Source organism: Mycteria americana, chromosome 2 (assembly GCF_035582795.1).
Source record: "Mycteria americana isolate JAX WOST 10 ecotype Jacksonville Zoo and Gardens chromosome 2, USCA_MyAme_1.0, whole genome shotgun sequence".
Taxonomy (NCBI): domain Eukaryota; kingdom Metazoa; phylum Chordata; class Aves; order Ciconiiformes; family Ciconiidae; genus Mycteria; species Mycteria americana.
This window is the reverse complement of record NC_134366.1, coordinates 103128496-103155658: the sequence shown is the minus strand read 5'-3', so window position 1 is coordinate 103155658 and position 27163 is coordinate 103128496. Positions and strand designations below refer to the sequence as shown.

The 27163-nt window shown below is 40.4% G+C and overlaps 1 protein-coding gene across 2 annotated transcripts in view; it reads left to right on the top strand.

Annotated features, from left to right (window-relative positions):
• The first annotated feature begins 1042 nt into the window (after window positions 1-1042).
• The window catches only part of PTPN3 (protein tyrosine phosphatase non-receptor type 3), a 131006-nt gene continuing 104885 nt past the window's right edge, over window positions 1043-27163 (top strand). For both annotated transcript variants that reach the window (XM_075494148.1, XM_075494147.1), the window contains exon 1: window positions 1043-1174. The gene's annotated coding sequence lies outside the window, so the exon portion shown is untranslated. The remainder of the gene's footprint in view (window positions 1175-27163) is intronic.

The window sequence follows — 27163 nt, the reverse complement described above, 5'->3', positions numbered from 1 at the left end:
TCACTGATCTCACTTACAGTTGCATTAGCACAACTGTGCCACAAGGGCAGGAACAAGCATCTGGAAATTTCTTTAGCCAGCTTTGCCACTGGAGAAAACATACCACCGAATTGCTTGGCCATTGAGGTATTCTGCTTCAGTTAATTAGCTCTGCTGAAAGGCTCCGTTAATTAGCATGGGTGTAGAGTTGCTCTGACACAGTTACACTGCTTGCAAGACCTGAGCTAATCCCTCTGCACAGTGCTGCAGCATGCCCTGTAAGAAGTAGCGAAGTGAGAGGAAAGCAGCAGGCATGGCATGCCTCCCCGTTCCTGCTGGGGACCTCAGCCCCCGGCCTCGCCGGGGGCTAGACCCGTCCACCTCCCATCAGAAAAAGCTAAAAACTGCTTTCTTTGATGCTGCTTCGCGTATCTCTGCATTTGCCTCGTTACCAACCCAGGCGATAACGCAAGTAGACACCAGTTCCTCGTTTCCTCGCACAGACTGTCAGCGGGCCTGGGCCTCAAGCGGCTGAGGCAGGCCTCGCCAACCTCCTGCTAACCTGGGAAGCCCTGCGGTAAAACTCCTACGTGCCCCGCAGCCAGGAGGTACAGCCCGCACGCCGCAGGCGGGGCGGCTCCGGGAGCAGACCCTGCCCTCCCGCTGGGGCAGGGACTCGGCAGGGACCGGGGCCGCCACGGCCGCCACCGGGCAGCCCTGCCGTGCGGGGACAGGTGCCCGCCAGGCAGCCCCGGCCAGGGCGCATGCGCGCCCGCCGCGGGGCGGTGAGGGGGGGTGGAGCCCCCCCGGGGTGACTCCGCTCCCACTCACCCCCCCGCCCCGCCTCGCCCGTTCCCCCTTCCGGAAGCGGCGGAAAGTGCCGAAGGAATCCGAGTGGAGCCGAAGCGGGGAGTTGAGGTCGGTGGGGGGGGACTGCCGGTCCCGGCCGGGCCCTCCGCTAGGGGGCGGGCGCGCTCCTCGCCGCCCCTCCCTCCCCGCCCCGCCCCGCCCCTCCCGCCCAGCCCAGGCGCAGGAGCCGGCGGTGGCGGGAGCGGGGTCAGTTGCGTGGTCTCGCGCTCCGCACCTGCTCGCCTCGGTCTGCGCGGTGGCGGCGGCCGCAACGGCCGTAACGGCCTTCCGCGCCCCCTGGGGGAACGGGGCGGCGGCGGCGGCGCGGCGCGGGGCGGCGCGGCAGGTACCGGGCGGGGCGGCGGTTGCGGGAGAGGCGCGGGGCGCGGAAGCCGGGCTGCGGGGAAAGTTGGCGCCGCCGGGGCGCCTCCGGGAGGCGGGGGCGGCGGTGCCGCCGGGGCCGCCCCCGCGCCTCCCTCCCTCCTCCTCGGCCGGCCGGCGGAGTGCCCGGGCGGGCAGCTGGCCCCGCGCCGGTGTCGGGCTGGCCGCTGGCCCCGCGGGAGAACGGCGGCGGGGGCGAGGGCAGCTCCCGGCGGCTGGCGGGGCTGGAGCGGGGACGAGGGGGGAAGCAAACGGGAAGGTGAGCGGCGGTGCCGGGCTGGCTGTCAGCCTGCAGCCCGCCGTGCCGTGGCGGCGGGGAGCGGACGGCTCGGGGTGCCCCGGGGCGCGGCGCTGCTCGGCGGGGTCCCTCCGTCTTCTGTTCCTCGCCGCGCCTTGTGTTTTCAGCGGGGTGTGAGGGCGCTGCGGCCCGGCGGCCCGGCAGGTGAGCACCGTCGGGTCCCCGGGGGGGGGAACGGGGGAAGGTCCCGTCCCCGCTCGCTCCTGCGCTTGCCTTTGCTGACTCGTCTTATAGGGCTGGTTTGGCTCCTTCCCTAATCCGACCTTTTCTTCTCCCAAATCGTTGGCGGAGCACCGCGGCTATGAGTTTTTTCGAGCCCGTCTGGGCACCGAGTGCCTGAGGCGGGTTTAGGAGAGGAGCGCTGCGGACGCAGGGCGGCCCTCCCCGTACCCCTGCCCGCATGGACGGACGGACGGCTGGCCGGCACGGGTCTGCCATGGGGTCACAACTCCAAGCCCTGAGATAACTAGTCTGTGGGACTGTATCAGGAGCTACCTCACCTCAAAGGCTGCCGGGTCTCCGCAGTGGTTACTTTCAGCGTTTTGGGTGCCGATTTACAGTGTGGAGATATAATAATCTCCAATACATAATATATCCATACCTATAATATATCTAACACATATATAAATATATGTGAAGTGTGAAAGCACGTTACCTTATTGGTGTTGTGAAACAGATGCAAAGACAGTAAAAGGTGGTATTTCTTTTAATATAAAATTCCCGATAGTCTTAAAGCATTTCTCATTTCCTCTCTTTACTGAGATTATTACTAGTCAGCCTCTCCTTCTGTTGCACGCTGCTTTCCTCTCTTTCGAAGATACAGGGGTTTTTTTTTGGTTTTCCCTGCTAGGATGGCTGCTTCCCTCATGGCTGTACAGCTTGTCTTACAAATTGCTCCTGCTTTAATACCTATGTGATAGAAATCAGAACAAGTTAGTGCTTTGATAATATTAAAGACTGGTACTGCTACTTTGATCATCCAAAACCTTTCTTTTTTGTAGAAATATTATTGAAGTACTAATTTTGCACAGTATTGCATAAAAAAATTATTTATAAAAAATTAATTTAGATGTGTAGAATACTTACTTAGCTTTGGAGGGGAGTTGCACTTTCACTTTTTTTTTTTTTTTAATTTATCTGAAACTAATATGTAGAAGAAACAAGTTGCCCTTATTACCTGGGTGGTTTTGATCGTGAAGGAAACCGTTAACAAACAGGAATGTGGGGAAGAAAAGTCTGCTTAATTACAGTATCTGGAAGAACTTGCTAATGAAATACAAATACAAAACTTTTATGCTGCTGACATTCTCTGGCACTGTCTTGTGGCAAAAATGTCTTGATGGGTTGGTGACAAATGTCTAATACATATTTTTTTTTTTTTAGTTCATAAGAAAAATGTAATATTCCACATATTTTGAAGTACACTTAACAAAACAGCTCATTTGAAGAACCAACTTGTGTTGAGAAGATTGATTTTGTTTCATTAAACACCTAATATTGCTGGCAGTACATTCCTGGAAAAGCTCTTAACACTTGTCATCTCTCTCTCTGATTTAATAAGCATTTCTTCTGTGTCCATTATCACCTTTTTTGCACATTCTAAGAGTGGGACAGTTAGTTCATGATTTCAGGACAGAAATTTTGGGTAATATTACAGTGACACGTTGTACTGTACAATACTTATCTTTTTACCCCTACACCTCTAAAATACTTTTAGTACAAACTAAGACTGTAATAAGACTATAGTTAAGTGAACTTTGTAATTTAATAGCATATCCAGAAAGCTCCATAATTGCTTCTTCATTTATCAATTTGTATTATTGGTGTAATATGCTTAATGCAGAGGATGATAATGAACAAGCTGGTGTGGTAGTAACCACACTAGCTTATGTTCATGACTTGTCACGTGATAGATCTTGTTTTCATCCACTCCAGTGGTCTAAAATAGCAACTAATTTCTAAAGATCTTGGGTAGTTTTTTTTAATAGTCAGTATTATAACAGAGACAGTTGCACATACAGTTGTCTCAGGGGAGACCTTATTGCTCTCTACAACTACCTGAAAGGAGGTTGTAGCGAGGTGGGGGTCGGTCTCTTCTCCCAAGTAACAAGCCATAGGACAAGAGGAATTAGCCTTAAGTTATGCCAGGGCGGGTTTAGATTGGATATTAGGAAAAATTTCTTCACCAGAAGGATTGTCAAGCACTGGAACAGGCTGCCCAGGGACGTGGCTGAGTCACCATCCCTGGGAGTATTTGAAAGACGTGTAGATGTAGTGCTTAGGGACATGGTTTAGTGGTGGACTTGGCAGTGTTAGGTTTACGGTTGGACTCAATGATCCTAAGGGTCTTTTCCAACTTAAATGATTCTGTGATTCTATAAATTTCTAAGCTGTGACCTACTTTTTGTACTGATGGGTAAATAATAGCTTTACATAGACACTAGAAGAGTAACCTTACATAGGCACGAGACTAAAAATGGTGCATACAGAAGCCATTAATGTTAAATTCTCCAAGGTGGACTAAATGCAGGTACAGTGAGCAGTTTTTCTGTTTTGTCACTTTGTGTGTTCACAAATAATTTTTGCCATGCCAGAATCCATACATAAGATTGTTTGTTACAAATTGAGCAGTTAAAAGCAAACTGACACTTAATGGTGATGAGGACCATTGTTACCAACCATGTTATTTTAAATATGGTAAATGTGCATTGTAAGTTTTGTGGGAACCTTGTGGCATGTTTTTTTGAATGTGAAACAATGCCATAAGCTTTATAACCATAATGATGAGAATTGGTTGCTGTCAGAGGCAACAACATGCGGTCATCTACTGAAAAGTTTGCACTGAAGTTGAAAAGCAAGAGAACAACATTTTTCAGTATACTAAGCCAAAACTACTTATTTTAATTCCTTCTCATATTAGTTGGTGTTAGTTTGTAGCATTGGTTTCTCTTATTTTCTGGCTACCTACGTGTAGCAGTGCAATGTATATTTTGTTCTACCGTGGTAAGCGCATGAGGTCAGTCAACAAGTGGGATTTGGCACAACGTTGATGAGCACTGGCGCTTCCAGCTTACAGGTGTCTGGCTTGTGGTGAGAATCCCCCTGATGGGACCATCAGATACCTTGGGCTAGAACATGGGACGGCTTTCACTTGAGTAGGAAGCTACCCAGATCAATCAACAGGTAATTCTGAGCTGGGGTTGTATCGTAAGCCCACAAGAAAGGCAGGGTTTAGGCAACTTAGTCCAAGCTGTGTGGAAGTGTTAATATTGCCTACAGTTTTGTTTTGGAGTTAGATGCTTTTCATGAGCTATAGTGTTTTCTTGTTATCAAGGCCTAGAAATCAGAAGGGGTGTGTACAGTCTTACCTCATGACAAGTGTGAATTAATGGGAGGTAAGTTATTCTGTCGGGGTGTTTACTGAGGGGGAAGAGCAAGTGCAGAGGCAGTTGAAGTGGAGTAACAGATGTGCTGCAAGTTCCATCCTGACTTATCTTGAGATTATTTATTCTAATCTCCCCATACCCTAAGATACCATTGCCTTTGTATCAGTGTGTACTGAACCTTACTATGAGTTCTTATTTCTATTATTAGCATTGTAATATGAAACTTAGTCACGTGTCCTATATAGGACTTTGTATTCCTTTTCTTTCTTCCTTTCATATCCTTCTGCAGAAAATAGTTCATGAAATGCTAGGAAATCAGATAATATAGAAGATATTCTCCAATCACATGCTTTGTAAAGCTTTTTTGGTCTTAATTTTTACATTACTCCTGTAGGTAAACTGCATTCAAACTCTTGAAGAGCCTTCTCCCTAAGGAAAACACTGATGCTTCCTTATGTAATTCAGTCACTTGAGCTGTGCTGAAATCACCATGATGCTGATGTCTGGTCGTGCCTATCTGCTAGATTTTATGTTTTGGATTTCTAAACATTGCAGATGAGTAATGGCAACAAAGGGTTCCCATCTGCTGGGCCAGGAACATTCAAGAGAAACTTCAAAACCTTGTAGGTGCTCAAAGCACTGCTGTACTGTCATTCATCTGGCGAGTCCCATGTGCTCTTGGCTTCCAAGTTTGAGAAGTCTAAGCAAAATCTGGGCTCTGGGCATACATTTGGAATACACATTCTCTGCCTGGCCCTCCTCAATAAGACATGAGGTATTTTAAAATCAGTTTCCAGAAAAAAAGTTGAAAAAGGTACAAGCAGAAATGTTTTCACTGTTCTGAGCGTTCCTCCAGCTTTGGCTGGCACACTTCCACAGTTTGAGGGCCTTCTCCTCTCACGGGGCCTTGCTGTCTCATCTCGGCATATGTCTTTGTCCAATAACAACACCTGTCCTTTTATTAAATGTGGTTCTTCTGTCTGAGAATCCTCACCACTGGTTTAACAGGAGAGCATATCATTGCATGAGGGATGCGGTGGATCTCTGCAGGCTGTAGGCCCTTAGTCTGAATCCAGCACATTATCCTAATTGCCTCTGTTTGAAATGAAGATCATTAGGATTGGGCTAATCTGATTGATTTCTGTGGCTAGGTTCCCCCTATTAAACTTCTGCAAATCACTCTTCTGTGTGAAGCTTAAAGAACAGTAGAGAAGTAGTGCAGTTTTACAGACAAAACTGAAATCACAAGAAACGGTGAAGCTTGCACATGGTACAGCCATACATTAATCTGCCACGTTGGCTGTAATTTAATCAGTTACCTCTCTTGGCAAGTTTAGGTTTCATGCAAGCACTTATGGCAACGTATGTTGGGAAGAGGGAGAGTGTCCCAAGCTTTGAAGTATGACTAAAAGCCCTGCTGGGGAAACTGTGTTTTTTGGAATCTGAAATTCAGAGGAGCTCTTCAAGCTAAGTGATCGTAATACCTTTTCTAGCAGAAGAAATTTGGGGCTTTTTGAAAAGTGTTGCTTTCCAAAAGAGAAAAAGATATTTTTCCTTGCATCACAGAGTAGAACTACAGCCAAAGTAGTATGTCGCGTGCTTGCTTCTATTCAATAGGTTCATACTGACCAATTCAGTATGTTTCAAGAAATAATGTAGTAAGCCTTGTCACGGCCACCTACTTTCTATCATGTATCATCTTCTATCTACTTCTATCATCAACAGCCAGCTTTTATCTTCGTGATTCAACCTAGTTCTCTGTGTGCTCTGAAGCTGGTTAGATAATTACTCTTAATCAATACTGTGCAGTATTAAGGTAGTAACTTACCAGTCATAGGGATCTTGTTTTTCTTTTTAGAACTTCCCCGCTAAGATTTAGTGATGTTGCTCATGGAAATTCATGAAAAATGGGAGCAAAAGCCAGTCCTTAATTCAAACCTGTACGTGTGTTATCATAGCGGGCAGTAAAATTTTACAAGGGGTTCGAGAGGTTTTTCATCAATCAAGGTGAAAACAAAATCAATCTATTTTTAAGCTCTCTGCAAGAAGAAAAGTGGATGTACAGAACGTGATTCTAACTCTACTTTGCTCTTCTATTGTAATGTAATATGAAACTAATTACGTACTCTTCCTTTAAGTTCACATAACCTTTCAAACAAGCTAAAAGGTTTCATTTCTGAAATAGTAAGGTGGACAATACTGAAGTGTGCTTCATTTTTATTTTTTATATTCTGAAGAGAAGAAATCATAAAATTCATGTGAAATCATAAAATTCATGTGAAATCATAAAATGCTTCAGCCTTTGTAGCTGGGAAATGCAGTTCCAATGGTTTGGTAGCAGCTCTAATTTTAGTGATTTTGGCAGATGCCAGTAGTACTAACCAAGGCTGGATGCCTCAGTGGTACGTTTTAAATATCAAGTAAAACATAACGTGCACAAAATAAAGCTTCCTTTTCATTTTTTGTACATCAAGAAACAAAGCTCCTTTTCAAAGTCCTTTATTATTTACACTATTAACCAGATTTAAAAAAAAAAACAAACCTTTGGAAAAAGAACAGTTTTAAGCAACTGAAATCAACAGTAAAGTATTTCAGTACTAAGTCAAATGCTGTTTTGTTTGCGCTTTAAAGTACCGAAGTAGTTACGATTTGATGTCTTGTTCATTGATTTCTCACTGTCCTCTCCCTCCATCCCCAGACAGATTCTGATGTGGTGTGCGTAGTGTTACAGAAAGCAGGCGGTTCATAACACCAAACTGTGATGAATAACTATGGCTATTTCCCTAGCAAGTTATGTGATATGGTTACGCTCTGTGGAATGACACATTTTATGAATCAAAGCTGGGCGCCTGAGCTGTGACTTGTATATGCGTGGGGTTTTGTACTGTAGTGGTGGTGTTGTGTTCTTTTGCCTACAGCTGTGTGAATATGGATCCTGTTGTTCAACATGGGGCATCTCACAGGGATCGGCCCCGAGTATGCAGAGGTCTGATCTCTGCTCTTTCACTGCGTTTTGATGGTTTCTTCTAAAGCTTCATATTTTTATCCCAAGTATTGGATGTATGTGCAGTTGGCTTCTATTTCTATATCTATATCAGTATCAAATGATTTTCATAATTTTGGCAATTTTCTGTTTTTTTCATGTTCTTGCATAAACAGGAAAGGACTGCACTTCTTGAACTCTAATGGTACAGGTAGAGGCACAGCTTTTGGTTGTAGGCAAACTTGGGCATGTCCCTGAAGTTAAGTGCATGCAAATACTTTTTGATTGCTGTGGTTGCTTCAATACTAGTGGTTTGTCTGGAAGAGGGTAACTTCTTGAATGTGTTGCTAATGTTCTAAATAACATGTTAACAATCTCTAGTCTGTAGATAAAGCAGGCTGTACTTTGGTCAAGTTGAAGATCAGCTAGCACATGCTAAAGTACAGCTTGCCTTATCTTCATGTTGTTATTTCAGAATGTGTTAGTCCATGTTTACTATAGGAAAGAAAGGTGTCTTTGAGCAACCTAGTGAGCACAAGTTGTCCTGATTGCCTTTCAGTGGTTGTTATGGGATGGGACAGTTTCTAGTTTTTGCACATGCTTCTAGCCATGTATATATATATATATATATATAAAAGTGAAGATTTATTAAAGCACTTTGGAAACTAGTTTAAAAAATTTTGGCTAACATCCTGGCCTACAGTGTGGATTAACTCCATAGTTATGGTATAGTTCAAGCTTTTATCATGTCCCTGGCTTCTTATTTTTGGGTCCAGTATGTCAATGGATTATGTTAATTATCAGGAGGCTTTAAGGAGATCAAGTTCTTGAACTCTGATAGTTCACTCTTTCACATGGCGCTCTCTAGACTCCTGTTGTTTGATTAAAATTTCCACCCTTGCATATTCCTAACTCGGTGGTTTTAAATCTTGATTCTCTCAATTAATTTATCAATTGAGGTAATTGTTTATTAGAACCGTCCTTCTGCTAACGTGAATGATATATAAAGCCTGGTTGCAATTTCAGTCTCTGTCCTGCCCATTGCCACCTCCAGCTATGGCTTTCTCAGATGCCTGGTAAAAATAGTGTCACAGATTTCGCTTGATGGAAACTCATTGGTGAACTTTAGTTTGGGTAGAGCATAATCCACTCTCAAAATAATCTTGTACGTTATTCTATTCAGGATTAGTTTGAAAAGAGATCATGTCTTTTGGGAATCTTTTTACAGAAAGATACTATTTTATTAAGGATCATAAACCTTTTTCCTTCTCAAAACATGTTTCTGTAAATATAATTTGGTTTGCATGCCATCTGAAAATGTTGCTAAGAATTTAGTCATGTGTGAGTTTGAATACCTAGTTAAGAATTTAAACTGTCCATGTATTTAATAAAATAACTTTAAAAAATAGTAGAACAACACAGCTTAGGCTGGTCATTGAGGTATGCAGCATTTGGTGGCTGTTTGTTACGATTCTGAAAGCCAGTGATATAATCACAAATATTTATTTTTACAATATATAATTGTAGGGAACAATTTTGGGGAGGGGATCAATACTTTCCATTTTACACCGAAAGTAATAAGCAATTTGAGGTGTCACTGAGAAAATTCAGATTTACAAATATTGGGCAACTCTTCATCTGTGAAAATACTGTGATACTGTACTCCATGTATATTAAATTAACAGTAGCTTTTAATAAGACTGCACACAAGTGGTTTTTTATATTTGCATCCATGGTGGAGCTTTTTTTTATTAAAAACGAGAAAACCTTCAGCAACTGATTCTTCTTGCTTTCAGATTTGTTGTTTGACTTTAGCAACACAGTTCTTTGAAGTAGTTGCCAGAAAATTTCATAAGCTGAGGGAAAGTCTGTGGGACCGCGCCAGTCAGGGTGCGCTACTGCTGTGGCAAGAGACCAAAAATCCCTGACAGATTTCAGCACTCCCCAGCAATCGTTTTGTAGTAAAGCAGCTGTCTTAATTGTAGCTTTCTGTTCATTAAATTCAGTAGATTTTAAATTTATTCTCCAGTTTTGGTTATATATGTTTCCTATTCATATTGAAAATGCACACCTGGAGAAAAAGATACCTATCTGAAGGAAGCTGGTGGTTTGGCACCTGGGAGCTGATAAGGCTCCAGGATTAAGGGGAACGCAGTGGTTTTTTGGTAACTAGGAAGTGATTCAGTGTTTAATAATGGGAAAGGTTGTGTTTTCTTTTGTCTCACGCCTTTTCTGAACAGATGTGACTTTATTATTTTTCAGATAAATATTTAAACTTTTCATTCATTCTGTCCTGATATGTGGTACCTTTGACCAAAGGTACCAAATAACTGATGGAACATGTGAGTGTGCTGTTACTATTCAATTAAGACGCACTTAACTGACTAACAGCATTCTGCTTCTAGCCAGCGCGCTGTGTGTATCAGGTAGTGTCTCCCTGGAATGAATAGGGAGCATCATACTTTTCTTGTAGCTGAATGCATAGGCTTGCAACATCACGTTTCTTCAAAGTGTGAAACAAATGCCTATCTGCCAGCGTAATGGTAACAGCTAACTTTTATTAATAGCATGTGCTTTTCTGGTACATTATTATACAATAATTCACCACCACGACGACCTCCCCCCCCCCCCCCCCCCCCCAGCTATTTACAAACACACAGTTGCATTCGGTATAGCACCTTTGACATCTTGTTGTGGTGAAACTATTTGTACGCTTGATAGTAAGAGAGGGCTATGTGTTGTGATACTACCCTTTTGACACCAGCTTCACATGTTTGGTAAATGCTCAAGCACAAATACAGTGCTTTGAATACTTTTTTCTCCCTATTTCCTTAGAGATTTAATTCCTTATCAATATATTACATAACATGAAGGTGAATTTACACACTTAATTTCTAACTCCTTAGGTAAAGATGGGAGACTCTTTGTTTTTTCTCTTCTTCCAGGTGTTTCACCGAGCATTCTAGGAAGAAGTTTTCCTCTTTCCAAGGATTACTTGTTTTGTTACCCAAGTGTAGAGCAAAACCACTGGAAGGCCTGCTCCAGGTTTTCACTGTGGCCTGGCTGCTGTAACACATTCCTGCCTCTCTCGTTGGGGGATTTTTTTTTTTTTTTTGCTTTTATTAATTGTGAAATTCTTGTATTTTGATGCGATGGAAGTACTACAGTTAACTCTGTTCTGTAATGTAAAATTAGTTATTTCTCCTTATCAATATGAATAGAAGAACACAATTACAGAGTTGTTTAAAATCTGTGGCAAATTGGTAAACCCTCTTTGTTACATGTTAATTTATGTTGACCTGAGTATATAGGCTTCACATCCTGAGATAGTGGTACATTTGGTTTTACAGTAGGTGCCACTTACCTAACTATAGTTGGTTTCTAAACAGATATACCTGACTTGTGAGCAATTGTAGGTTTTGTGGTAATCAAACACCGTGATTCAGTGGAATATGAAGCTGGGTATATTCAGAATAGACCTAGTAACAAAGGTAATTCATCACTAGAATAACTTGCTGTTATTTGTGTTGAATTTTTGATTCTGGAAACATGATATAAATAATGTTTCTTCAAAAAAACACATCCTCTTGGAGCAAAATGATTGTAGGAGAGTTGCGATTTTTATATGTAGGAAATCAAGCTTACTTACAATGTATTACCCATTTTCCTTAGGTTGTGAAGGAGGACTCTGACCCTTTATTACAAGGAGTTTTGATGGATAATGAACTTTTCCAATAGCATCTGCTGAGATTAATGATCTGAACTGTGGTCTTAACAAGTGAGCCCCTAGAATCTGACGTACTGGGGTCTAAAGTTAGCTCTGTCATTGGGTACTCTCAAGAGCAAGAGATTTTGTTACTATTATCAGTTACAAACTCTGTTACTCGTTAACCAGTGCGTGCTATGTTTGACTGACTTGGAGTAGTGTCATGTTGTGTGCTAGGGTCATCTGTGTTTGTTTTTTTCTAATTACCTGGGAAGTAAATCTTTCCCAGTATAAGAGAACTGGTTTAAAATTTCTCTTTTGGATGTCAAAGCAAGGAGCCAAAGACAAATACAAGCTGTGTTAAGCTAGTATGAAGAAAATAAATCTGCATGTTGCTTAGTCTGCCAAGTGCCTGACACTGTAGCTTTTTTTATCACCTCATTTACTAAAGGCAAAAGTAGCTTTTTTGTCTCCTGTTTTTCCCTCTGCCTCCCATCCCCCAAACATTTGTAAACAGAAAACATTAACTGAAAGGCCAAACTTGGTGTCATCCCCTCCACTACTTAATTAAAAGTAAAATTACTTCTAAGCCCAAGATAACATGCTTGTCCTTACAACTTTCTCTACAGAAGTGGATTGTAGGCCAAATTTTATAGGCACTCTGAAGAAAGCGTTCCCCTAAGTGTCACCTTGGTTGCGTGGATGGTTGCAGCACTGGGTCAGTCCTGTGCCTATCGATGTTCCTCAGCTGCCAGGTACATGGACCCAGAATTGTGTGATGGCCTTTTCTTGGTTAGAGGTGGCTTGCGTTGTTCATTGAAGCTTGTTTGCTTTTCTTTCTGGCAGTGAGGAGAAAAACTGGCTTTACAACCATTTGCTGTACGTTATAAGGCAAAGTTGAACTCTTAACACGGGTAATAAAAAAAGCCTGTTTTACTGGACTGATTAGATGGCAGCTTCAAGGCGAATGGTGAATGTGCCTCTTGCCAGCAGAAAAGGTCAGACAGCGTGACAAGCCTGGCTTTATTAGTCTCCTTCCTTTCCATCTGTTGAGATCCCTTTTGGCAGTTGATGTGTGATAAGTAAGCAAGGTGAAAGTTTCTGTTTCTTCAGTACTTTTAGCTTTGATGTCCTGTCAGGTGACCTAAAAGAGTGTTGGATCAAATGAATGTTCAGCTCCTGAGTCTATGTTGTTTTCTAAAGGATGGTTGACCATCACTACTCCAGTAATGTTCTACTCTGGTTAGTTTCAACACACTTTATTAAAAAAAAAATATTGAGAAGTCTTGAAGATATTAAGCTGTAAACTATATAAAAAGGTTAGTGCCTGCCCTAAGGATAGGGCTTCAGTGTGAGGCTCAGCAGGTGTATATATTGTTTTGCCCACAGGGTAATGAGTGAGCAGGTGCTTGACTTGGGTTCAACCACTACCTATGTTGCTTCACTCTACATCCTCCAACTAATGGCTGGGAAAGACGAGAGAGGGGACTGGTGTTATGAAGCATATGTGGGACCTCGAAGGCTTGGGATCTGGGAGCAGAAGAGAGGAAGAGCTCAGGCTTGGAGAGGTGACAGCCTAGGATCTTAAGGGATAAGAGTAGTAGTACATACATGATCAGAGGTATCCTGGCATGCCTCTGACTCAGGAGGACAGTGAATGATAGCCACCAAAAGGAATCACTGATATATTACCAAATTATTCAATAATAAATAAATAACTTGAACAGTTACATATATCATAAACTATAGTTACTTGAAATAAATATTCTGCAGACATTAACTTCTAATGCCTGTCGGTTCCTGCTGCATTGCTAGTGTTAAGACATGAGAGTTGTCCAGTGTTGGATAATTTCTGTAATACAGAGATGTCAGTCTTCACTTCATACTTAGACTACATTATCGGACAATGTGATACCTTAGGTTAGTGTGTTGAAATTTGAGGATGAAATTATGAAATTGTTAGTATACTAAACTACCTGTTTATTCCTTCATTTATTTGGAGGGGTTTTGTGTTTTGTTTGTTTGTGGTTTGGGTTTTTTTGTTGTGGTGTGGTTTTTTGTTGTTGGTTTGGGTTTTTTTTAATTAGATGCCTGGATATAAGGGGGGAAAAAATCTTTCCCTTGAGAACTATTAAACCTTGGAATATGTTGCCTAGAGAAGTGGTGGAGTCTTCCTTGCTGGAAATAGTCAAGGTTTGACCTGATGGGACCTTGGAAAATCTATTTTAAAGCCCTGCTTTCAAGAACAGTTAGACCAGATGATCTCCAGAGATACCTTCTAACCTAGGTTTTTCTATGTTTCTGTGATCTAGGTCATACATAGCCATGTTTTTCTAAGATACTGGTGACAGCTTAATGACAATAACATAAATCTTGTTAAAATAATAGATTTTTTTTTTTCCCCTGCTGAAAATAAATGTGGGAAATAAGTCCACTAATGCAAAACTTTACCAGCACACAATGGTACCTGTATTAAGGAAGTTGACACTGTTGTTCTATATTAGAGAAATAGCTAGAATATTGATACTCAGTTATTTTTATTTATATGAGAGCAGAGTCTAAAATGAGGAAAGAGCTCTCAGTCAGGTTGCCTCCTATAGGATTTTGCTTGATGTACACCATGCTGCTGGAGTAGAGTGTTTAAAAACCTAGTTTCAAATATAATCAGAAAGCATTTGACTAGTAGTACCAAATACCTTTTTTTCTTTATTGGTTATATGTAAATGATGAAAGTCTGAATGAAGAAGATTTTATGCCTCTGTGTGTACATATATATACACACACACATTATATACATATTGATATACTTGTTGCAGAACAAATTGAGCATGTTAAGACAAACTTATAAATAGTGGAGATAGATATGTTTCAAGACACTTTGAGGTAGACAAATCCTGGGGTTTAGGTGTTTTCTTTTTTTTTTTTTTTTCCCCTATTTTTTCCAAAATGGCCACCTCTAGTGGTTGGGCTTCCTGCAGCAAGTCTTTTTGGTTTTGTCCCAGTAGTTTATTGTAGAAATCATTCAAAAGTTGATGGACTCTTTTGACATTCCCTGTAACAGCATGCTAACTAGCTTTTCAAATTGTGCCAAGGAAATTCTGCTGTGTACTGGCTCAGGAAATAATCCTAAGATCTGTGTTAGCATGGTGATGTCCGTGTATGTAATACATGACGTGTACGATGCAGCAGAAAACCTAAAAATTTAGACCTGACTTTCAGAATGGAACTTCAGTGTCTCTTACTGGAGACAACAAAGTCCTGTAAGCTACTTCATGGCAAAATACACTTAAATATTCAAAACCTTGTGTGTTAACCTGTGACTGACTTGCATGTAAAATTAAGTATAGGGACTACTTGGCTTAGTTATGATTTGGGTTGACTTTATTTAGCAACTTTTGGATATTGTTTGAAATGCTTAACTTTGCAATCAAAGCCATGTACATATATATGGGTATACTTTATAAGCCTGTTTTATAATGACTTCTCCCTTACCTCTGAATTTGGCTGTTATTCTCAGGCTCTCTTTTTTTTTAAATTTTTTTTATTTTATTAAGGGGAAACCATGGCAGTTGTCTTAGCTAGTAAAAACATTTCAGCAGGGAAAAAACAGTTACAAGGTCAGCTTTTCTCTTAAGTAAAAACTCTGGTTTTTTAACTCCTGTGTTGTTGCTGTTGCTTTTTTTTTTTTTTCTTTTATTGTTTGATATGTTTCTTTGCATTTAGATCAACTGTACCTTTTTTTCCCCCTGGAACCTAGCCACTTTAGGACCTGTTCTTGAAGTGGGGAGCAAGGTGTTTCCATTGTGCTTGCCTGTGAGAAGAGATGTTCGATGTAGATGTTTCTTACTCTTTCCTGACTCCTTAGCCTAATTGCAGCCGTCACAGGCCATGTTCAAACAGATAGCCCTGCTTCAGGCACTGGTGTGCAGTCACCTTTCTGTACTGATAGCTAGATATCTAATTAACTATTGTTTGCACAATTACAAATATAATGATATAGGTGACAGCTTCCCTTGGCGGGGCGGGGAAGAAAGGGAGAAAAGATCCTCAAATGGGCTAGCCCTAAAATAAAGAGTTGGCGGTTTTAAATGCCCACTACTGGCAAGGAGTCCATTTTCCCCAGGCAGGCAGGGCACAGGATTCCCCTGGGGTTTGTAATCAGCAATGAGGCTGTGAACCTCCTGCATTAGCAGGTGCTCTGGAAACACCATCTCTTGGCCTTGTTTGTGAACCTGCTTCTCGTGCCCTGGTAGGGAATTACAGCCGTGTGGTTAATGAGTTGCTTGAATCTCCACGTTGGGTTTTAGTAGCATGGCGCGGTTTGATGGCGTCGGACTGCTGCTGCAGCATGGGCAGGGGTGTGCTGGGGTTCGGGGCCCTGGAGCTGCTCACTTCGGGGGGCAGTGGGGGCCCAGTGCAGCCAGGGCTCGCTTCCAGACTCGGGTTTAGAGCCTAGTTTGTGGTCCAGTTTTGGAGGTTTGCGTGGCTGGAAACCAGAGGAGAGTGCCCATCTGAAACTCGCGTTTTGAATTTTTGAAAAAGGTGTGTTTTACCCAGAAAGAGAGGCAGGTTATTCTGTGGTTTTTGGGTTTTGTTTTTTTTTTTGTTTTTTTTTTTTTTTTTCCTCTTAAGTAATGCTTCAAATGAGGTGTTAGTTGGCTGTAATTAACCAAAATTAATTTTTATCTTCCTTTAATTTCCTTTATTTTGGCTTTCAGTATTATTCCAAAGATGCATGACTCCTTTGGTCACAAACATTTTTTTAATCCTTTCTTTACTGCATTTCTAATGAGTTGTATTTTGATACTGAATTTCTTAGACTTGGTAACAGTAGAGTTGACAAAGGGGGAACTGGAATAAACTTATTCACTAGTAGCTGGACTCATACATTTAGGAAAAGGTGCTACAGCCTCATAATGACTTAACTTTACCTCAACTATTTGGATATCCTGCTCTCTTGGCCTTCCAAATGTTTGATTAATTAATCAAAACAGTTATATTAACATTGGTTTTCTTATGGAGCAAATTACAGTATGATTCCTGTGATTCAACCTATTAAGTAAAAATAAACATAGTCCACGTGTATGTACACATTTGTTTCTTACAACTTAGTACACTACAGTGTACTAGTTTAATTTTGTACATCTTTGACAATATTGACAATTTTTTCGTTAATAGTTTAATACTGGTCATTGAGCATAAAGTTCTTGGAGGTAGGAAGAAGGCAATTTGTTCAACTGTTGTATGCTTAAATATGGTGGGAAGCTTGGGGTGGAAGAAAGTAATTAGTATGGTCTATGACGATGGTTGTAATAATGCTGCTGGATAGAGTTGTCATCTTTGTTCTTCTGAGGTTTTCATTTCCTTCTGTTTCTGGGGATGGTAATGGAGGGGAGCTGAGGAGTTGGTCTGGAAGCGTTAAAAGCGAATGCTGGCAAAATATTTTATACTTTAGCAGGTCAAATCTTTATCTGTTTGGAAAACAAGAACTTAGGCACTACTAGACTTGAATATAGATCTTATCTGGCACAGAAGGTTATGTGCATATGTGGTCACTGTTAGTCAGCTGTCTGTACACTACGTATTTGAGTAATATTGGAGAAAAAGATGACAAATTTGGCAGTAAGAGAATGCCACATAGTTGAATGAGATGTATCTGACTCCTTACCCAACTGTGCAGATAACATTGTTTGAGATTTGACTAGGACTAAAAAGCAATGCTGTCAAGGAAACATTTCAGGCTCAGCATGAAATCATACTATCTAATGTTTATGAAGGGAAATCCACAAAAGATGCAGAAACTTCAAAGGGCATTAAAAAAACCAACCAACCAAAAAACCCCACCCCAAACCCCCATCTTGTATTTCACAGTAATTGATGGCCTAAACCCTTTTTTTTTTTTAAATGCTGCTATCAGGAATTTGTACAAATAAGAACATCGCCTATCCTAAATTTTTTTTTTTTTTTTTTTTTGCCTGGCTCTGATCTAGTTCCTTAGGAACAAACTTTATTCATTGTTTTAAAGATGCCAGGTAACTCCCCTCCACGATCTTATCTAATTTCTTCCTCCACTCTCTGTGTTGCTGTCATACTCTTGTTACTGTTTGCTTTGTTCCAACCCATCCCATTATGCTTTTATTCATCCAGTACTTGTTTTCATGTCTGGTCGTCTGCTTATTCTACTTGAAACCCCCTATACTCTACAGAGCCTGCACTAATAATTGATTCAGTTAGCCTTATCAGTTCTGATTTATTTTTCCATTTGAACATTATCTGATACAATGCTTTTGAAATTTATGGAAAGGGGAGCCCTTTCTTCTTGAATGCAATATGAATCAAACCAGGAGGTGTTCCCTTTGTGATTTTTCCTCAAGGTTTTGAACTGCTTCCCAGCCAGAGCTCTGCTCTGAAGTTCTCAGACTTCCCTTCCAAGCAAGCTGCTGCGCTTCTCTTTGGCTGCTTTGCGTTTTCTGGCTCAGGGTAGGCAGCCAGCCTGTCACTGCATTCAGTCCCCAACAAAACTCTTCTACCACTTGATTCTGTCTAGTCCTGCAAATTGTCTTTACTTTGAAAGGATTCCTGTTCTTGTCATATTGCTTCAAAAGGAAGACTGTACGCTACTGCATGAATTTACCCCAGTTGAATATTAGATACCTTGCTTACTAATTTTGGTGAAGTTTTGGCTAGATTTGGCAGTTAATTCCCATTACATGCAGAAGCTGAATCCCCACCCCATTTTTGCAAGGGACAAACTTGCTTAGGTGAAATTCTAGGTTTTATTAATAGTAGGAAAGTGTATATGGCATAGGCCAGAATTTGTACTTTGATTCCAAAGATCAGGTGGGGGTTGAGTGCATTCAGCATGTGTAAATATTGATGTCACATTCAGAAAGCTCTCGTGGGCAAGCAGACCACTTACCTGGTTATGACAAGGTACATTTTGCACTAGGAAAGCAATTAAGATTAAATAAACTAAGCTGAGTATTTTTTATGGAGGTGTAATTTAGGGTAGGCAATCTGGAATAGGGGTCATTACCTTTTACTGATCACAGCATATGCTTAAATATTAGAAATCTGTATAAAATTTTAGGTAATAGCTTTTAAAATCAGGTTGTTAATCTATTCAGTTACTGAGGTAAAATAAGCTTGACAACGTTGTTTGAAGAATTGATTTCAAATTAATTTCTCCTTTAAAGGTCTCATCACAATCAGTTCTTTCCAGGGAAATCGGCTGTTCTGTCATTGATTTGCCATATCACTTGCTTTTGGTCAATTGACTAGTCTTAAGCAAAACCAGAAACATAATATTCTGTTTTCAAGTAGTCCTTGTTTCGATGCCTTTTCTTTAAAATATATTTCTGGTGTATTGCAGGGTTGTGAAAGAAATGCTAAAGAAAGAAAACAGTAGTTCTGGACTCCTGTCCTATTTTTCAGTCCAGCTGTACTGTGATCATAGCTCTAACCTGATAAGGTGCTGCAGTCAACTCCCTCTTTGCCTCTCCCAGCCCTTCCACATTAAGTTTTGGGGAATTTGCCTATTGGGAGGCATTACTCATTATCATTGCCATGCAAAAGTGCCTAATGGTGGGGGAACCGGGAGAGAGATACCAGATCTCAGCACTATAAGCAAAGCTCTCCCTTTTTTGCTCCTCTTTCAGTATAAACCAGCAGCGCTGGCCCAGTGCCTGCATTCCTCTGTAATCGGTTGCCACAGCATGCTAAGATTGCTTTGAGGGAAGTAGATAAATATTCTACCTGCCAGCCAGGAATACAAAAGCTGAAATAAGAAGGATTGGGGAATGCCAGATCTACTTGGCAAAATTTGGTGTGTGTGTTTAAAAATGCCTGGCATTGTCTTGTGTATTAAGTGACTTGAAACTTAAAAACCAAACTAGCCTCCAAGTTTAAAACTCTGCAAAATAGCAGCAGTTGATATATAGCGGATAATAGAGATGCATTCTCAAACAAGGAGGTGGTTTAATTCTGTAAGTTATGCGAGCACAGCTGTGCATGGGAACTTTAACAAGCTTGTCAATACAAAGTTCAAGAGACTTGCATTACTTCAGATAGCAACAGGAAGCTGTGTTATAAACGCTTATTTGTTGGATAGCTGTGTTAAAAATGAACAAAAAACACCTATGTGGGCTTGAATTACTTGTTGAAGGCACTATATGTCAGTAGGAGAGTTGAAGAAAAAACAGCAAACCCAACAAAACACCAAAAAACCTAAGACAACAAAAAAACAAAGCCAAAGGTGTACTCCACTCAAGGGCAAGCAGCTCTTTGCCAAGTCACCTTTCCAAAATCACAGTCTATCCTGCTCCACTTTACTCCCCCAAACTCCAGTCATGGCTTGCCTGGCTCCTGCTCGCTATGAATGCATGCTGCCTTCCCTTGGCCTCCTGAGGGGTATCCCCTTCACTGGCCTCAGGTTTCCAGCTTCCCAGTATGGTCCCCTTGATTTGGGGTCGGACAGCAGCTGTCAGAAGAGTGCCTGCGCCTGTTCACATCATTTCTAGCCACTGGAATAAGCAGACTTCCCTCTTTGTTAGCACTGTGAATTAAAAGCTTGCACAACTGAGAAAAATAAGTGTATCACTTTGGTACCTTCATGGCAGGAGGTTTAGCATGTGTTTTCCTAAAAGTTGGCCCAATATTCTCGCCCACCCTGTGATGGCAGGAGGATGTGCTGCCTGCCCTGGTCTGGGGAGGTGTTCTGTGCTGCCAGGGAGGGACCTGGCCATCCATCCAGCCGGCAGCCTGTGCCCAAGCTTGGCACTGAAGCTGCGTTGCATGCTGACCGAGCGGCTGCTTTTTGACTGTTTGGGGGCTTTAGTGAATTAATTTGTTGAAATTAATTCACTAAAGTGAATTAAGTGAATTAATTTGTTGAAAAGAAGGAACTGACCAAAAGATAGCGGCCACTGTATTTGCAGTGGAGGAAAGACACAGGAGCATCTATTTTAGGTGACTGCTTTTCAGAACGGTTTCCTTGTGGTACGGTATGCTGTGGTCACTAGGTGCGTGTTAATCTTGTAGGGTGATGAAAAAATTGCCTAACAGGGATGTAAAGATGTAAATGTTTAGATTTCACTGGTCTAAAGCATTCACTGTTTAAATGCTGATGGAAAACCAGAAAGCGCAGATTGTTTGCAAGCTAGGACATGTCCTGTCGTATGTTTACTCTATTTTTTTCTTCACTATGTGTAGGAATTGCTTTCTTCTTTTAAAATGAGGACACCCTAGCATGTGCGGGGTTGGAAAAATGGCTAGCCGTTTTGAGTGGCAGTTACTCTTTTCTTTTGTTTGCCTATTTTCTTCATGCAGGAATAGGACTTGTGCAAAAGCTGTAAAAAGCTGTTTTGCAGCTTGCACTGCAAAGGCAGTGCCACTGCGGGTCCTGGCAAACAGTTTGATCTTGTTAGAAGATGATAAATTGATGTGATTCTAGATGTTTTGAAGTCTCTGTAACAATCCAAAAAGGAAAAAAAAAAAAAAAAAAGGTGTGCTTTGGTAAGCTTAAGATGTAAATTTGTCAGCTAGTCATAAATGGGGAGAAGGATGAGATGAAGGTAGAGAGGAAGGAATAGCAGAAGACTGTTCTTCCATGACAGTTGTTTACAAAGTGCAGATGTTAGTAGGCTGGCTTTTCACAGTGTCTGTTTGCTTTTTCTTCTTGAAGACTTACAAAATGTCATGTTTGTAAACTTTCTGGAGAAGTTCTTCTCCCCCAGTCACCTCACATGGCAAATAACCTTCATACATTAACACCTTCAGTTTTGCTAATCTGAATATGTAACAGTTATGATCAAAGTATCAGGAGGTGTTTTAATTTCATCACGTTGTTTAGGTTCCGGCTCTGAGTTACAAGACTCTTGTGACACGTTTTTATGCTCTTTCCTGTAGGTCAAGAGGTAGAACTTTGTGTAATTCCTTCAAACAAACTAGTTTTGTGAGACTTTAGGATCTTTTGAACTTGTGTCGTTTTGAACAGTCCTGGAGGATAAATTGAATACAACCATGGCGTCTAAAAGAAAATTTTTGTTCTGTCTTTATAGCTCGAAGTTAGGTTCTCAGTTTTAAATTCCCTCCACAACATAAAAACTTCTAATTTTTTGATTGCTATTGTGTCCTTGCTTTTTTTAAAGGAAGAATTACTGTGGTTAGGTTATTCTACCATCTTATCTTTTTTAATAGTATTCTCTAGTTAACTGCACGATTTTCAGTGCTTTGTTCCAGACCCCTTTAGAGACCTTTTGTGGCTGCAAGCTTTACAGCAGAGAAAGTCTTCTGTCATGCTTGAGGGAATATATTTTGAAAGCTCATGGCAGAACATGGATTATAAAGTACATGAAGCATGAATGTATAGAAAACAATTCCATGAAGCTTTAAGGTCTGAAAGAAAAGGCTGGGTGCAGAAAGATAATTCATAGTAATTCTAAAGAGTGTTTTTTGTTCATGAACACAATTTACAAGGTGGGCTTTCTTCCAGATGTTTCTCCAACAGGAATGTTTTCTTGCAGAAAAAATATGGACTGGGTTTTTTTGCTGCCAGTGATGAAACTTTTTCTTCCCAAGTTTGAATGGCACACAGTCCTATGTTGTGTTGAGAAGCAAATTGAGTAATGACCATCAATGGAAAACACTGGGTAACAGTGCAAAACTTTAAATTGGGTTTATCTAGTATGGGATCAAGAGTTCTGATCAAAATCTAGCCTATAATTAAAAATTACTTAACTTGTTTGAGTTTGTCAGCTGAGTACTATTTGCAGCAGAAAACTTTTGTCATCAGTCTTGGTGGCTGTTGCTTGCCTGCTTCTGAGGTTTTTGAAAACAATAAGAACTGTTTTAGCTAATGTGTGGGCAATATTAGAAATCTTTAACAGGACTGATGGGCAAATATGCAGGTTTGGTATTGGGAGACCACCTGATGTTGGATGTGTGTAAGTTTGTGAAGACATCACTACTATAGCTAGCTTTCTTTAATATCTGAATATTTCAAATGAACCTTAGGCAGCTGGAGATCCCAGCACTTCCAAACTTTTCACAATTTTATTGATTAAATGTGTAGATGAAGTAGATTTTCATTGAAAACACAAAATTATTCTAAGGTGGGAACTTCACCAGTGCAGGCTTTGCACACTGCTGTGTGGGATGTTCCGAATTTGCTCCTCTTGCTCTTTATTTGCTTTTCATCCCATTTTCAGGTGGCAGGTAGATTTCATGATCTTGATCCACTACTTAAGTGTGCCCATGCAAGAAAGAAACCTCAGTCATCTGTAAACTCAGGCTATTTCTCAGGTCTTGTAACAACGTATCACTGACATTCACATGGAATTTCCATTTTCTTTAAAGGTGGAGTTAGCTTTCTGTGGCATTAATACTCCCACTGCCACGATTAAGGCATGTTCTCCTTCTCTCCCCCTTGCAATGGATGGCAGTCACTGCTGCGGCAGCATCTGTCTGACATAGCACACTAAAGCTCTGTTCGGTTCTTTGTAGAAGCTCTTTCCAGTCATGCTATGGAAGTTGATAGCACTGTAACAAGAAGCTCTTAAGTTGTTCGTTCACAATCTAGTTGCCTACAATATGCTTCCTGCTCTTTCAAGTTTTAAAAAAGTATTCTTTGGCAATTATTTTAGAGTCATGATCCATGTTCAATTTGGAGAGGAGAAAAGTGACCTGTTCACAAAATGCCCTTCGTGACAACAACAGAAATAGAATATGGGCATTTAGATTCACAGTCTTGTGTTGAATCCACTACTCCGTTGTTCTGTCTACAGACTGCTTCTTTCCTCCTCTTTAAAAAACAGCTTAAACTTCTTTTACTCTAAACAAAGGTGATGAAATGTGAGGTACAATAACATCAGACCTGTTGAAAAGAATGAAATGTTTGGTAACTGTAGCTTTGATGTGAAATATGTAATGTGTTAATCAGAGGGAAAAATTGTAGAAAGAGGTCTTTTATTGGACTGATTAATATATAGGAAAAAAATTACTTTGGACATGCAGTTGAGATAAGATGAGAGGCTTGTTTTGGAAAGTGTTTTTTAACACACCTGTAGGAGTCAATTCATAAGAGGTGGTATTACCTGCAAGTCGTGATTTTTTTTTTTTTTTCATTTATTTATAGGCCATCATGCTGCATTAGCAAACGAAATGTCATTTCAATGTAGATCAGTAGTCTTTTAACTCCATAGATAGTAACTTTCAACTGTTGTCCTCTATCAGAAAACAGCATGCTTCACTAGGAAACATGCTATGGGGACTTGATGCTTTTCTGACATTCTCAGCAAAGTTTTGTCACTGTGACTTCTGAAAAGTGAATTTTCTATTTATTTATTTATTTTACACTATAGGAGGTAGAGATTAGTATTGACCTGCAAGCCTAGTGGATAGTGTGACATTTGTGTGGATAATCCCTGTTTTACTTTAAATTTTTTTCTGTGTCTTTAAAATCAGTAGAAGTAGCACAGGTAGTTTCTAGACTGCTTGACTAGTATGATACAATGGATGTAGTAAAACAGTAGAATTTCCCCTTTGAACGTATGTTTTGGATATATCTGTCTTAATCTTTAGAGAGAGCTTTTGTTTGTTTGCTTTTCTACATCCCTTCCTGAATCTGTAACGCAGATAATTAAAATTCTGCTTAATTATCACAACTTTACTTTGCAGTAAAATTGACATGATGGTTCTCATCTGTCATACCATAGTTTCATGAAATACAGTTTATTGCCTGCTAATAGAATATGAGGTCTTTTTGTATTTAAATTTTGTCATGGTAATTAACTTGATACCTGAGGTGTCAGAATACTATAGTAGATTGTCTGTGTAAAATTCAGTGGTGAATGCTTACTTATTTGGTTTTGAATATTTGAGGGCATAAATTATTTATTATATATAAATAATGGCATTATTTGGTTACTCAAATACTGTAGGTGTGGACACAGCTTCATATTTGATTATTTGATTTTACAACATGACAGTTAGTTTTAAAAAAAATTACCTTCTTATACTTCAGTCAATCCTGATTTATTTATGGGAAATGTTGGTAGTTGGGCACTGCAATGCTCAGCTTCCACTTTGACTCAGCTTTTCATGTTCTTCCACTCTTCAGTGTTGTTAACGTAAGACACTATCAAGCTGAGGAAGGTGAACTGTGACTTCCAATCTGCAGTTTCTAATTTGAGTTCATGCAACGTTGTTTGTAGCCCCCAAAAGGCATTATTTAAGAAATAAATTAGTGATAGCTCCTGCACTTTTCAGTAAGCCAGTTTTCTTTCGTGGCATGGTGCTGTTTAAGGCTGGGGCAGGAGATGGAGGAAGCTGTAGAGTTCCTGAATTCTTCGATTGGCATAGTGCAGGAAATAGAGCAACGAGCTGTTATTGCCCTGAACACACTGGCTTAAGGTGTTATTTTATAAATGGGGTTTTAAAAATAAACATCATAAAGATCTCTTACATGAGCAATAAAAACTACTGAAAAAGTGAAAGCATTACAAGTGTGTCTCATTCTCATCTGTATTTTATAGTACTGGAACAGTGTAGGGAGCAGGTCTCTGCTATTACTTCAATTGCTTTTTCCTCCCATTTGTTTTTCTTCTCTGACTCATTCTGCATGCAGTAGATGGTATCTCTGTACTAGTGCTAATCCAGTATCTAAGGTCTAACAGTAATGCTTCACGCTGTGTAAGATGACACATTGGATCTTGCCACTACTTAGCTGCATGGTTTAATGCTATGTACGTAAAGTAGCATCAGTGAAGTTGACATGACCAGATTCACACCCTTGAAGTTTGAAGGGTCATTCATACAATCTGGTTTGATCCTTTGCAAATATGACCAAAGTATTTTCCTCAGAAGTTGGATTAAAGCATGTGTAAGAACCCAAGTACTGAAATCGATGGTCAGTATTGTTTTTCTACCAGTAAGCTCTTCTAGAATTTAATTACCTTTAGGTTATCTGATTTCAAGATTAAGTTTTCAGATAACCAGTCTTGCTGTTGAACATGTTGCTGAGAAGCTGGGATAATTCTTTTTTTCCCCACATGTAAAGACTATGACTATAAAGAATATGACTGTTTTGGCCAAATGATCTCTGTTAGCCTATAATAGCAGCCTGTCCTGCTTTATTGCTAGCCAGTCTGTGTCATCTTCAGTCTTAACAGCAAGAACTGTTGGTATGCCTGAAGCTGTGCACATTTTAAGACTTTGCAGGCAAAAATCTATAGGATGCAGGTAATGGAAACCTTCTGAAAACAGGGGAGGGGGATGAGAAAGAAGGATCTTGGAAAAGTTGAAGTAGATCTTTGTCTCTAAAACTTGTGTCAGAATGAATATATAAATATATACATATATATATACAGAACAAACATTTGACATTAATATTCCTTTCTTTAAGGATAATTAATTTACTTAGTGTTGTTACTCTATCACTGTAAGTGCAGCTCTGCTTTCTGTAACTTAACCAATATTAATGTATAATTAACGGTCTGAAGAGAGTGAAGCCTTTTCTGTTACATCTATACAGTATTTTGAGAGCACTGAGTCTGTCATCAAGTCCCTCTCTGCCATCCATCGAGAGACTGGATGGTGTGCAACAGAAGCGTTACTCCCAATCCAACTGTGAGAGTGTAGGTACATACGTACCAGGCAGCAGAATTGAATTAAAAGTGGGTGGCTTACTGTGCCGCATGGCTTATCTGCACCAGGTATTTGCAGCTTCTCACAGTGCTTGCGTTACCTTCAGGACGTTATTGGCTTAGTGGGATCTTAGGGACGTGTCAGTCAAGATGTAGTGTAATGCTAGAACTAGAACTCAGGCTTATTTCCTCTCCTGCCCACCTCCTCCAGTCTATCTTGGACATTCATGTGTGGTCTTGCTGAATCCAGAGTTCAAAATAGCTGGATTTCTCTTGAAAACACTTTGCAATACGTGTTTACCAGAGATATAATGGAAAGCTAAATGAAGTGCAGGGAAGGCTTGCAAAGCACTTAATAACTCAATCTTATGTGCTAATTAAGCACCTAACCTCTTGTAGTGGTGTGGGGATTTTTTAAATTTATTCAACTTATATATTGGATTTTCTTTTTAGAGGCAATGACTGCTGAGCAGTAGGTGGGTACCTGATTTCTAGACATAGGAACAATCCAGCTTGTCTACTTACTTACTGGCTGTAAAATAAAAAGTTAGCTTCCAATTTTGTGGAGGTTAACAAAGGAAAGAGTATTCAAAATTACTTGTGGTTTGCTTTTTGTTTTTAAATCGAGGCTTTTTTCCTTGTAACTACCTTCATTGAAACTAAAATGCTTTCAAGTACATTCTAAATAAGCAAATAGAGATATCATCGTATATACAGTCTACCCTGAAGGCTTATTTGTGGATGAACTCCAGCATAAAGAGCTGTCAGATGAAGAAGAGGTACCATTATATTTTCCTATGGAAGAATTTTTTTTTTTACTGTGTTCTGTACTACTTCTGGTAAATATTGGACTGGCAAAATGTGCAAGAAGATATGTTAATATAGATATTTTCATACCTATTTAAGGTATAACTTTAAAATGCCTAGGCTTATATTTTT